The following is a 13,992-nucleotide window of genomic DNA, read 5'->3' as shown; positions in this document are numbered from 1 at the left end:
TTCACTTACAAGCACAGCATGTGAATTGATCATTGAAAGAAAGGACAGATCCTAAGAAATGGGGGTAAGGAGGTGGGCAATATTCCAGTTGTGGGGCATAGCCAGCCAGGGCACAGGTACAGAGTGTCCTAGGCAGAAGAAGAGCCAGTTTGGCTTTTATAGTGAGCACTTAAGGGGAGTAAAAAGGCAGAAAGGGGCAAAGTTATGAAGAGATTTTATTGGGAAACAATAGTGTATATTTAATCCTAGAGGGAATAGGATCTAACTGATCAGTGGCTATGAGAATCCCTAGAGGGGAAGCAAGGAAATACAGAATATTTGATGAAATGACACTAGAAAGCACAGGATGGCAGAGATCTACCAAAATAATATATTTAGAATTGATAAACCTTATTCCCCAAAATTATATGAATATTTAGTATTTTAAAATTTTACTTTAGTAAATTTTATCAAAGAATCTGATGTCCTGAAAATCAGAAAGAGCCAAAGAGAAAGAAGAAATATTAAAACAAGGGTGGGAAGTAAGAGGAAAGTGTGGGGGTAATGGATAGAGAGCTGAGTTCAATCAGGAATTTTAGTTGGAAATAAAGGAAGTCAGTAGTTGTAATAGAGAAGGTAGAGCATTCCAAGCATAGAAAATGTCCTGGAGCCAAGCACTCATATAAGGTATATAGAAAAGATATAAGATATAAGGTGTCTTATAGATAGGTATAAGGTATAATAGTTTAAGAAGAGTCGAGATAAGGTATAAGAAAACTTGAGAATGTAGACAGGAATAAGGAGCAAAAAGAAATAAGATAATGAAGAGATTAGAGTCAGGTGAAGAAACAGGGTTCTATATTATGAGAGTGTAACAGTTGTGGGTGATGGCGAAATACACACACACACACACACACACACACACACACGGCGAAATACACACACACATACACATAGATACATAGATACACAGATATACATATCTATATGTATATATAGAGGGATGTGAGCCAAGCAGTAAATCCTTGAGAAAAGAGTGAGCTGTCTACCTGGAGACTGTTAAATAACTATTCCAGGATCTATACTGGATGATAAATTATAACAGAGTGAATCTCAAACGAGAGGTTGCTGAAGGATAGTAGCAGAGAACGGGGCTGGAAGAGGCAATGAGGAGTAAGGGGTGTTCAACTTTCCTGCTAGAATGGGTGAGTTGGTGTCTGAAAACAAATGTAATCAGGACTAGATGGTCACGGATGCAACATCATCTATAGGAAGCTGGACCTCTGGGAGGGCCAGAAGATTGAAAGAGCATGAAATGAAGGGACGAGTTATGGAACAGGAGTTGCAGGAGGCACGTGGGAGAGGTGGGGGGAAAAAGCATTTCAATGGCATCTACTTTGTCCTCAGCACTTTTACAAATATATATCATTGGATCCTTATAACAAAAGTAGGAGATGTGGGTGCTTTTATTATCCCCATATTATAGTGAAAGAAATTGAAGTTGGCCAAATCTAATCCCAGGGCTTCCACTCCATCACCAGCTGCCTCTTGTCCAGATACCAGAAGAGGAACCATTGAGTGATATTAACTTCTACTACAATAGCCCTAAAATTGAAATTAAGAAGTGGGTTTTATCCTGAATTCCCTAACCAATGTGCCATTTCCACAATAACATTTTCCTTCATAAAGCAGATATTAGAAAAGCATTCAGGTGCCATTAATATCTTGCCTTTGATTCTATGGATAGCTAAATGCAATCCAGAATTCCTTGTCAGTAATATCCAAATAATAATAGAGCTGACACAACTTAGAAAGAACCCAGGGAAAATTTCAGGCTATGAGACCCAGCACTCCAATTGTTGAGAACTTACCTAGGCCTTTACCTACTTACCTATGTCTTCAGAGGATTCCTGTGTACTTCAGGGCAGCAGTGGGGGGGACCTAACTTATGCACTAATGTGAGGTAGTAGGAACCAAATAAAAGCCATATATCAAAGCCATCCCATGTTCAGAGCTGAGGTACTTGGAAGGAAGGAAATACTACCAGCTGAGAGGTTTTACTTTAAAATAAGTTGGTTTTATTCAGGTGAGAGTCACAGGTTAGGGGAACCTGGGTTAGAAATATCAATGATGGGAAGTCTGCTCAAAAGCCAATTTCCCTTTCAAATCGATACCTGCTGGCCTTGTACGAGTGCTGCGATGATCGGGCAGGGGATGCTAGTTGCTAACGGTGAAGCATCTGGACCTTGCTACTTCCTACCAGCCTAGCAGGAGAAGAGAAATCACTTCTAAGGGACACGTTGATATAAGTCCCTATGGCCTTTGTCAGGCAGACATTAGAATAGGAAGGGGAAGGGATGAATAGAGCTGGGCATCTTTTACAAAAAAACAGACTAGGCTACAAAAGCACCAGAGGATGTTTCTGATGCTGTTATTATTTTTTTTTCCAAAATGAAACTTATAAAAATGGCTTTTGGAGATCAGTGAGCAAAGGTCAACCGTGGATATCAATGGATCTAATGTTCAGAATTGGCAGTCATCCACTCCCCATTTTAACTGCAGGAAGAGTACTTCTGAGGCCTCTAATCTGTATTAGGTCACCAATTGGTCCCTGTAGGATTTTCCCACTCCCTGCTGCTATGGATTACTAGTTACTATGTTGAGGAACAATGATAAAATGTCCAATCTTTAACCAAACAAGGCTGAAAAAGTTCCCTTTTTTGAACAAAGCAAAATGGTTGCTACTATGTTATATGTGTATTTATAAATGTGTACGTTTATCTCAAATCAGGCAACAGAACATTTCACTGCTATGCATGCATATATCATATATATTTCTATGATTTTAGTCAACTCTTCAATAAACTATCTTATCCCTTAAAAAGACCTGTTTTGTTGAAACAATGAACGGTCTGTATTTTCATATATTTTATAAAGTGGAGCCACCTTACTTGCCAGGGAGGTCAATGACTGAAAATAGAGGATGAGACATATAATTTTGGTCATGGCCAATGGGGGAATTTGTTCTGTAGGACTATATCATTTCTTTTTTATTGTTCAGTGGGAAGGGACTTGTGAAAATAAATAATTCATAAAAGAAAAACTGCTAGAAATATATCCTAAGAAAGTCAATAACAAAAAAAGTCCCATATGCACTAAGACATTTATATTGTCACTTTTTGGAGCGGCAAAAAATTGAAATAAAGGAGATACTCATCATCTGGGGAATGGTACAACAAATATGTGATGCATGAATGTGATAATGGAAGGTAAATGGCACCAAAAATAAAGCCCTAGATCAGTAGTCAGGAAGTTGTGACTTCAAATATGACCTCAGTCATTTATTATCTGTATGGATCCTAGTCACTTAATTTGCCTCATTTTCCTTACCTTTAAATGGGAATAACAATAGCACCTACTTCCCAGGGTTACTGTGAGGATATAAAATGATATTTGTAAAGCACTTAGCACAGCACCTAGCACATGGATGCTATAAAAATGCTATCAGGATTAACATAGGGGATCAGATGGCAAGAGAGAGGGAGAAGAGGAGAGCAGGAAGAAAAACAATGGGAAATGAAGGTGGTGTAAAAATAAAATTTATCCATAAAAATGTAATTTTAAAATGTAGGTCCATCTCTTAAAAAGCAAACTGGGTAGTTTCTGGGTAGACAAGCTCCTGCTACTATCTTCTGTAATAAATCAACTCTAGTTTGACTTTGAGCCTACCAGTGAGTAAGTGAGAATATGTGTGTGTGTGTGTGTGTGTGTTTTGTGAACCTACTAGAACTTCACACAATCTCAGAAGAGCTTCTGACTTCTCTTAAGAGATTCATAAAGCTGGTATGGAAGCATGGACTTGAATTCAGTCTTCTGAAATTCTAGGTGCCTCCAAGGCTACATTATTGTGGTAGCACAATAAAAGTTCATAGAACTAAGTAAGCCCTAGATTCTGTTGCTCTTCAAGAGGATCATGATAACTTGATGCCAGGGGGCCTACTAAAATTGGGTTTTTAGTATCCAACAACATGAAAGAATTGTTTTCTTCTTTTACAAAACATTTACTGGGAAATGTCACTCTGGGCTCTTTGTGAAGTAACAGTGACACCTAGTGACAGATAGGTGAAGAAATCTTTTTTTTTTTTTTTTTTTGGTCTTGGTCATAGAATTTCAAAGGCATATTCCATGTTTTTGAGACTTAAGTGAGACTCCCAAAGCTAGCAGAGACTTTAGAGATCCTCTAGGGCCATGTCCCTTTTTAGATTAGGGGGAAAAAAATCAAGAAACTTGCTTTAGGTCATCCAGCAAATTTACTACAATCAGGTTTTGTAATTCTTACTTTCTATTCACTTTTTTTTTTTTTTTCTGAGTCTTGGGTTAAGTGACTTGCCTAGGGTCACACAGCTAGGAAGTGTTAAGTGTCTGAGGTCAGAGTTGAACTGCGGTCCTCCTGAATTCAAGGATGGTGCTTTATCCACTGTGCCACCTAGCTGCCCCCTATTCACTACTTCTAAAAGTCAACAAGAAGCTTTTCTAGTTCTCCTCTGTTAGTGCTTTCCCTTTGAATTATCCTGTATGCAGTATATGTAGTTTATATTTGCGTATCTCCCCCATTAAACCACAGCTGCTTGAGATCAGAGACTGGGTCTTTTTTCCCCCTTTTTTTATTTCCAGTATTTAGTAAAATTCCTACTACATGAGAAGCACTTGTTGGCGTGACTGGAACAATTTATATAAGAACAACATTGTAAAAATGAAGAACTTTGGAAGATTTAAGAATCAATTCAATGTACCAGCCCTGAAGTCAGGAGGATTTGAGTTCAAATCTGGCGTCAGACACAACATTTCCTAGCTATGTGATCTTAACCCCAATTCCTTCAGAGGAAAAAAAAAAAAAAAAAAAAAAGAAGAAGAAAAAAAAAAAAGAAAAAAAAAAAAAAGAATCAATTCAATGACCAACCAGATGGTTCCAGAGAATGGAAAGTGTAGAATGCTGTCCATCTCCTGACAAAGAGGTAATGGACTGTGAAATGTGTCTCATGAAATGAGACACACATTTTTGGATTTGTCTAATTTAGGGATTTGCTTTGCTTGACTGAACATTTGTCATGAGGCTTTTGTCATCAATGTTGCAGAGAAGGATAGAAAAGAGAGAAAAATAAATACTTTTAATTGAAAAAAACTAATTAAAGGAAATATTTTAAAAGTATTTGAAAAATATCTGAAACATCTGGATTAATCTGAAAGAGAAAACTTATCTTTCTTTCAATTTCAAGCCCAAATGGGACTCCTCCTTTGAAATAATTAAGACAATAATGGTATTAGAGCAGAGGGCCCTCCCAGTATTGATTCACCTCAGGCAGGTAGCTTCTTTCTCCTAGCCTTTAAATGATTAGGAGATGTATTAGACTGAGTACCAAACTGAATGAAGGTCTAGGAACCATTGTGCTGACCTTAATCTATACATGTGAAACGTGGATAGTATACCAGCACCATTCCAGGAAAATGAATCCCTTCCATTTGAATTGTCTTAGGAAGATTCTGAAAAGCACCTGGCAGGATAAGACCCTGGACACAGAGGGCCTTTCCCAAACTAAACTGCCAAGATTCTAACTCTACAGCAGAGAGCACAATTCTTTTTGGTTGGCCACATAGTTTGAATGCCAAATGTATGCTTGCCAAAAAGATTATTTTATGGAAAACTCATGCAGAGAAAGTGCTCACAAAATGGTCAGAAAAAGAGATATAAAGACACTCTCAAGGTCTCAAGGTCAAGAATTTTAGAATCAATTGCACCACATGGGAGATACTGGCCCAGGACCACCCAGCATGGTGTGCCCTCATCAGAGATGGTGCTGTACTCTGTGATAGAAATTAATTGAATTAGCCCAGAAAAAATGTGAGATGTGCACAGAGAAGCTCCCCCAAATGTTCATAGGTACTACTAGGGTCCAATTGTGTTCTGAGCTCATATTGATCTGATCAATATCTGGTTACAGCTGGACACAATGTAATTCAACTCTTAACATGGTGATGTCATTTTGGTCTTCTTTGAGAACAAGGAACACAACCAACCAACCTAATGATTAGAATAATGACCCGGGCTGAAATAAGAAATCTCTGTGAGTTCAAATCCAGTTTCAGACTCTTACTAGCTATGTGAGCCTGAGCAAGTTATTTCACACTCATTTGAAAAACTGAGCTGGAGAAGGAAATGGCAAATCACTCCGTATCTCTGACCAAAAAAACACATTGGGGTCCCGAAGAGCTGGATACAACAACAACTCAACAACAAATAAGGACCAGATTTCCCATATATCTGGAATTGCCTTTCTCAATTCTGAAAGCAAAGTCCTTGAAGGGAGTGGTCTAAAACTGAATGGTTTTAGGAAATTATTCTCTAAAGGCATAGCTAAGATTAAGTGACTACTATTCTGTTTGATGTACGTAGGGCTATAGTTATTTCCTTTTGAAAACCTGTGTACTTCTTGGGGTACTATTTATGTTGTAGGTTATTATGATTTCTCTCCCCTTATTTGTGAATGCTTTTACTACTTGACTTTTTTTTTTTACTTTTGTCCCATATAATCCTATAATATTGAAAATTAATAAAAATCTCACTAATAAAAAAAGAAATCCTTTCACTGCTCAGATTTCTAATCTACCTCCATTCCATATCATATCTCTCATCACTTTAACTATTCTGGAACCACATTTAAAAAAAATTTTAAATTCCATACTTTTTTTTATTTATGCAACATTTGATGCCATTTTGAAAGCTTACATTCTTTTAGAGATTTACATTTTATTTGTAGAAGTTATTTCCGTTTTAAATAATTTTAAATTTTATAATTTGTTAGTTTTTTCATATTTCCCAATTACATATAAAAACAATTTAAACATGTTTTTGCATTCATTTTTGAAAAATTTTGAGTTCCAAGTTCTCTCTTTCCCTCCCAAATCTCCCCCCCATTGTGAAATCAAGAAATATGATATCAATTATATATGTGAAGTTATGCAAAACATTTCCCTATTAGCCATATTGAGGAAAAAAGTGAAAAACATTTATTTCAATGTGCAGACTCTTTCCCTGAAGGTGGATAGCATTTTTCATCATAAGTCCTTTGGGATTGTTTTGTATTGAGGATAATAGCTGTTATTTAATCATTTTACAATATTGCTGATATCATATATAGTCTCCTGGTTCTATTCACTTTATTTAAGTCTTTCCAGGTTTTTCTAAACCCATTCTGCTCCATTTCTTATAGCACGACAATATTCTATTACATTTATATAATTACAACTTGTTCAGACATTTCCTGACTGATGGATATCTCCTTAATTTCCCATTCTTTGTCACCACAAAAAGAACTGCTATAAATATTTTTGTGCATAAACATTCTCTTCCTTTTTCATTTGATCAATTTTGGTTTTTGTTGTTATTCAACAACAGATATTCACAGTTTAGTAGACTTGCCCATAGTTACACAACTAGTAAGTATCTGAGGTCATATTTGAACTCAGGAAATTGAGCCTTCCTGACTTCTGACCCAGAATCCTATCTACTGTACCACCTAACTGCCCAGTGTATTAGTGTCCCCCTCCAACCTTTGTCATTTTTATTCTCTGTCATATTTGCCAATCTGATAGATGTGAAGTGATACCTCAGAGTTATTATAATGTGCATTTCTCTAATAGTGATTTAGAGCATTTTTTCATATGACTCTACATAGTTTTCATTTCTTCTTCTGAATATTACATGTTCATATCCTTTAACTATCCCTTGAGGAATGACTCTTTTCTTATAAATGTCTTTGTCTTTATATTTGAGAAATAAAACTTTTATCAGAAAAACTTACTTTAAAAAAATCCTTTCCCCACCCCAGACACTTGTTTTCCTTCTAATCTTGGGGTATTGCATTGGGGTAGTATGTGTATATACACACATATGTATGAGTGTTGTCTGCCTATGAGTGTGCAAAAACTATTCTATGTAATCAAAATTATCCTTTTTACACCTCAAGGTCCTCTCTGTCTCTTGTTTCATTCAAAAATTCTTCATTTTTTCCATAGATCTAAGAGGTAAACTATTCTATACTTCTCTAATTTGTTCATAGTATCACACTTTATGTCTAATTGTTTTAAACTTTGTCTTGGTATGCAATGTGACATGTTGGTCTATGCTTACTTCCTACCAAATTGCTTTCCAGTTTTCCCAACAGATTAACCTAATCTCTCTAATGCCATGATTCAGTCATACCTGTGGACCACAGTTAGGAGGACCATTTACAAGAATAAGGGTCAATCTTTCTCTGGTAGAATATAGGGAAGCTCAAATCAAAAGTCCCTAGCTTCCTCTATACAAAATCCAGAGAGATACTCAGAGAATGGACACACAGCAGATACTTAAAAAAGAAATAATAAAAATCAGAATGGACAATGAAGTAATAAAACTCTCTCTTTTTGCAGATGGTATGATTATATACTTGAAAAACCTAGAGATTCAACTATAAAGTTAGTTGAAATAATAATTTTAGCAATATAAAGGATATAAAATAAACTCACACAAATCATCAGCATTGCTACATATCACCAATATGATTCTGCAGAAATAATAGATAGAGATGCCTCATTTAAACTGTATCAAATATACTGAGAATATACCTGCCAAAACAAACCCAAGAACTACATGAGCATAATTATAAAACATTTTATACAAATAAAGTCAAATTAAAATTTGAATAATAGAAGATATATTCATTGTTCATGGGAAGGTAAAGCCAGTATAATAAAAATAACCTAAACTAATAATAACCTAAACCTAAAAAATATACCTAAACTGATCTACTTATTCAATGCCATCCTAATAAAATTGCCAAAAATTATTTTATTGGGATAAGAAAAATAATAATAAAATTAATTGGAAAAACAAAAGGTCAAGAATAGCAAAGGAATTAGTGGGAAAATAAAAAGGTTTAGCAGTAACAGATCTTAAACTTTATTATAAAATAATAAATATCCATACTACCTAGTACTGACTAAGAAACAGAAAGAAAGATCTGTGGAACAGAATAGACATACAATACACAGTGGTTAATGATTATAATAACCTTGTGTTTGACAAATATAAAGATTTAAACTTTGGGGATAAAAGTACACTAGTAGGTAAAAAAAAAAAAAAAAAAAAAAAAAAAAGCTGTCTCAGAAATTGGAAATGGACCAATATCTTGGACAATTTATCAAGATAATAGCAAAATAGATAGATGACCTAGATATAAAAGGAGATATCATTTAAAAATAATATAAGAACAATAAGAAACACATTCCCTGTCAGACTTTTGAGTAGGAAAATATATGAATAAACAAAAGATAAAGAGCATTGAGAGATAAAATTTTAAAGGTTTTGTACAAATAAAATTCATTTAGCCAAAATTAGAAAGAATGCAAAAAAAAATTGAGGGGAAGTTTATAAACAGTTTCTCAGATAAAAGTTTCATATCTTAAATATATAGAGAACTTTGTCAAATTTATAAAACTATGAGTCATTTCCCAATTGATAAATGGCAACAAAAAACAAACAAACAAAAACAAACAAACAAGCAGTTTTTATAAAGAAATCAAAATCACATAGTCATATAAAAATGCTCTAAATTATTATTGAGCAGATAAATATAAATTAAAACTACTTTGAGATATCTCATACCTATCATATTGCTTAATATGATATAAGGGGGAAATGACAAATGTTGGAGAGGATGTGAAAAAAATTGGCACACTAAAACATTGTGGCAATTGTGCACTGATCCAATCATTTTGGAGAACAGTCTGGAATTTTGCCTAAAGTGTCATAAAACTGGGTTTACTCTTTGACTTAGTAATACCACTGTTTCTCAAAGTAATTAGTCAAAAAGGAAGAGAATTTATATTTTTAAAAATATTTATAGAAGCTCTCTTTGTGGAGGCAAAGAATTGGAAATTGAGGGGATACCCTTCATTCCCTAAGAAAGGAGGGGGATGAGCATTGTTTAAACATTAATATCATTGGATTTGCTCATAGAGGGAATGACATATATGCTTAGTTTGGCATAGAAATTTGTCTCACTTTATGGGGAAGTAGGAAGGGAAAGGGGAAAAGGAAATAAAGAGACTAATGGGGATAGCAGAAGTAGAAGGGAGAATGAATAAGAAAGGAAGAGGGGATTTAAAAAAAAAAAGTAGAGGGAAGATTGAAAGAGATAGTGGTGAGAAGCAAAACATTGTAAAGGAGAAAAAGAGTGAAAGGAAAGAGAAAAGTATCACCTGGGAAAAATAGAATGATGAGAAATAGAGTTAAAAATCTTAATTGTGAATGTGAATGGGATGAACTCTCATAAGTTCATAAGAAGGAAGTAGAGAGCAGAGTGGATTAAAAACCAGAATCCTATAATATATTGTTTTAAAGAAACACATTTGAAGCAGAGATACAGATTCAGAGTAAATGTAATTAACACAATTACAAAACACTTGAACACAAATAAAGTTAGATCTCAACAATTGGAAGAATATCAAGTATTCATGATTAGGCCGAGTTAATATAACAAAAATGACAATTCTACCTAAACTAATCTATTAATTCAGTGCCATACTAATAAAACTACTAAGATATTATTTTATAGAGCTAAAAAAATAATAATAACAAAATCCATCTGGGAGAACAAAATATTAAGAATTTCAAGGGAATTAATGAGAGAAAAAAAATACAAAAGAAAGTGGCCTAGCTGGACCAGACCTAAAACTATGTTATAAATTTGCTGTCATCAAAACCATTTGGTACTGAGTAAGAAATACAATAGTGAAAATTAGGTTATTCAGGACACAATAATCAATGACTGGAGTAGTTAAAAGACTCCAGTTTATGAAATAAGAATTCACTATCTGACAGAAATTGTTGAGAAAATTTAAAAATCGTATAACAGAAATTAGACATGAACAACTAACACTATACCAAGACAAGGTTGAAATGAGTTCATAATTTATACATAAAGGATGATACCATAAGCAAATTAGGAGTACAAGGAATAGGCCACCTATCAGATCTATGAAGAAGGGAAGAATTTATGGCCAAATTTTAGGGCCAGAACTTGAAACAAGGTGCTAAGTCAGTGGAATTGTTAGAGACAATGATTATTTAGCATGGTGCTTAACAGTTCTCTAGTTCAATTCATGTATTAGTACTTACTATAGTTCTACAAGATTCACACCATATAAGCTAGGACAAACTCAGCCAGAATCAAAACTAGGGAACACAGAGAAGTGATGGCAGGCTGCCCTCCTTGACTTCTCCACTGAAACCAAGCTGTGGAAGACCTCCAGAAAGCTGCCCAGCCCCAGGAAGAAGATAATAAAGGATCTGGACTATAAGAAAGCTAACTGGGCTCCAGGAAAGGAGACAAGACTTGGAAAGAGACAATAAAGGATTTGGACTTTAACCCCTGGCTACTCATGTGGTGGTTACTGAACTGAAACAAAGGCTGCCTCCAGAGACCCCAAGAAAACCTCAACAGAGAACAATACATTTTAAAGAGAATATAATAGCCAAAGAACTAGACAACATTATCAAATGCAAAATGGATAATTTTGATTACATTAAATTAAAGAGATTTTGCACAAACAAAATCAATGCAGCCAAAATTAGAAAGGAAGCGAAAAAATTGAGGAAATTTCTTTTTCACTATTAGTATTTCTGATAAAAGCCTCATTTCTAAAATAAATAGAGAATTGACTTAAATTTCTAAGAATACAAGCCATTCCCCAAATGATAAATGGTCAAAGTATATGAACAGACAATATTCATATAAAGAAATTAAAGCCATTTCCAGTCAAATGAAAAAATACACAATTGATTAGAGAAAGACAAATTAAGATAACTAAAATATCATTTCAGATCTCTCAGATTAGCTATAATGACAGGAAAAGATAATGATAAATGTTGGAGAGGATGTGGGAAAATGGGATACTAATACATTGTTGGTGGAATTGCAAAATTATCCAATCATTCTTGAAAACAATTTGCAACTATGCCCAAAAAGCAATGTCTCTATGGATTCCATATCCCAAAGATATCATAAAAGAGAGAAAAGGACCCACATGTGCAAAAAATGTTTGTAGCAGCTCTTTTTATGGTGCAAAGAATTGGAAAATAAGTAAATGCTTATCAGTTGAACTCTTCTCAATAATAAGGTGATTTAAGGCAATTCCAATAGATTTGGAATAAAAAGTGTCATCTACATCCAAAGAGAGAACTATGGAGACTGAATATGGATCAAAGGATAATATTTTCACCTTTAAAAAATGTTATTGTTTCTTTGCTTGTTTTTTTTCTCATTTTTTCCTCTTGATCTGATTTTTCTTGTGCATGATGATGAATATGAAAATATATTTAAAAGAATTGCACATGTTTAGCCTATATTGGATTGCTTGCTGTCTTGGGGATTGGGAAAGGAGGAAGAGAGGGAGAGAAATCTGGAACACCAGGCTTTGGAAAGATAAATGTTAAAAATTATCTTTTCATGTAATTGGAAAAATAAGATACTATTAAACAGATAGATAGATAGATAGATAGATAGATAGATAGATAGATAGATAGATATGGAAATGATACAGGGATACTCTCAATGTGTGAAGTTTTATTAATCTCTCTTTTGATTTTCAAGATTTCCAATTTGGAACTTAACTAGGAATTTTTAATTTGTTCTTTTTCTAGTTTATTTTAGTTGCATACTCAATTCTTTTTTCCCTTCAAGGCAATTGGGGTTGAGTGACTTACCTGGGTAAGTGACCTCTGACCTGGGTCACACAGCTAGGAAATGTTAAGTGTCGGGGTCACATTTGAACTCAGGTTCTCCTGACTTCAGGGCTGTTGCTCTATCCATGCACCACGTAGCTACCCTGCATACCCAATTCTTTTTTCTGCTCTTTCTCTCTTTTATTGATGTTAGCTTTTAGAGATAAATAATCCTCTAATTACTGCTTTGACTACATCCCTTAAATTTTAGCATGTTGTCTTATAGAGGTATTCTCTTTGATGAAATTTTTTATTGTTTCTATTTTTTTGACACATTCATTCTTTAGGATTATATTATTAATTTTCCATTAATTTTTAGTCTATGTTTCCATAGTCCTTTAATGAATAGGACTAAGGACTTTTATTGCATCATTATCTGAAAAAATTGCATTTAATATTTATGCTCTTTTGCATTTGGTCATGAGGTTTTTATGCCCTAAAAACATGGTCAATTTGTATTAAGATACTATGTATAGCCTTTTATTTCTTTTCAGTTTTCTCCATAGGTCTCATTTTCCTAAAATTCTATTTATTTCCCAACTTCTTTCTTGTTTGTTTTATGGTTAGATTTATCTATCTCTGAGAGGAGAAAGTAAGGTTACCCACTAGTACTGTTTTGCTATTTTATTTCCTTCTGTACCTTATTTAATTTTTCTTTTAATAATTTGGTTTCTAATATTGTGTGATGATCAAGTATGGTGGATTTAGCTCTTCTCAGTGCTAAATGATCCAAGGTGATTTCAAAAGATTCATGATGGAAAATGCTATGTACATCCAGAGGAAGAACTATGGAGTCTGAATGCAGATTGAAATACACTATTTTTACTTTTTTTGTTAATTTTTTCTGATTTTTTTTTGGTCTGAATCTTCTTTTTACAACATGACTAATGTAGAAATATATTTAATATGATTTTACATGAATAATCTATATCAGATTTCTTGCTGTTTTGGGGAGGGGAAAAGGGAGAGAGATTTGGAACTCAAATTCTTAATAAAAGTGAATGTTGAAAGCTATCTTTACTTGTAATTAGAAAAAATAATATACAATTAAGGGGGAAAAAAGGGGAAAAAATTAAAAACCAATTTATATATGCTATGCCATTTGGTAATATACATTTAGTATGAATATTACTTCATTGTTTATGGTATCGTTTAGCAAAATTTAATTTGCATTTTACTCTCTGATTCTA

Source organism: Sminthopsis crassicaudata, chromosome 2, assembly GCF_048593235.1.
Source record: "Sminthopsis crassicaudata isolate SCR6 chromosome 2, ASM4859323v1, whole genome shotgun sequence".
Lineage (NCBI taxonomy): Eukaryota > Metazoa > Chordata > Mammalia > Dasyuromorphia > Dasyuridae > Sminthopsis > Sminthopsis crassicaudata.
Note: the sequence above shows the minus strand (reverse complement) of the source record.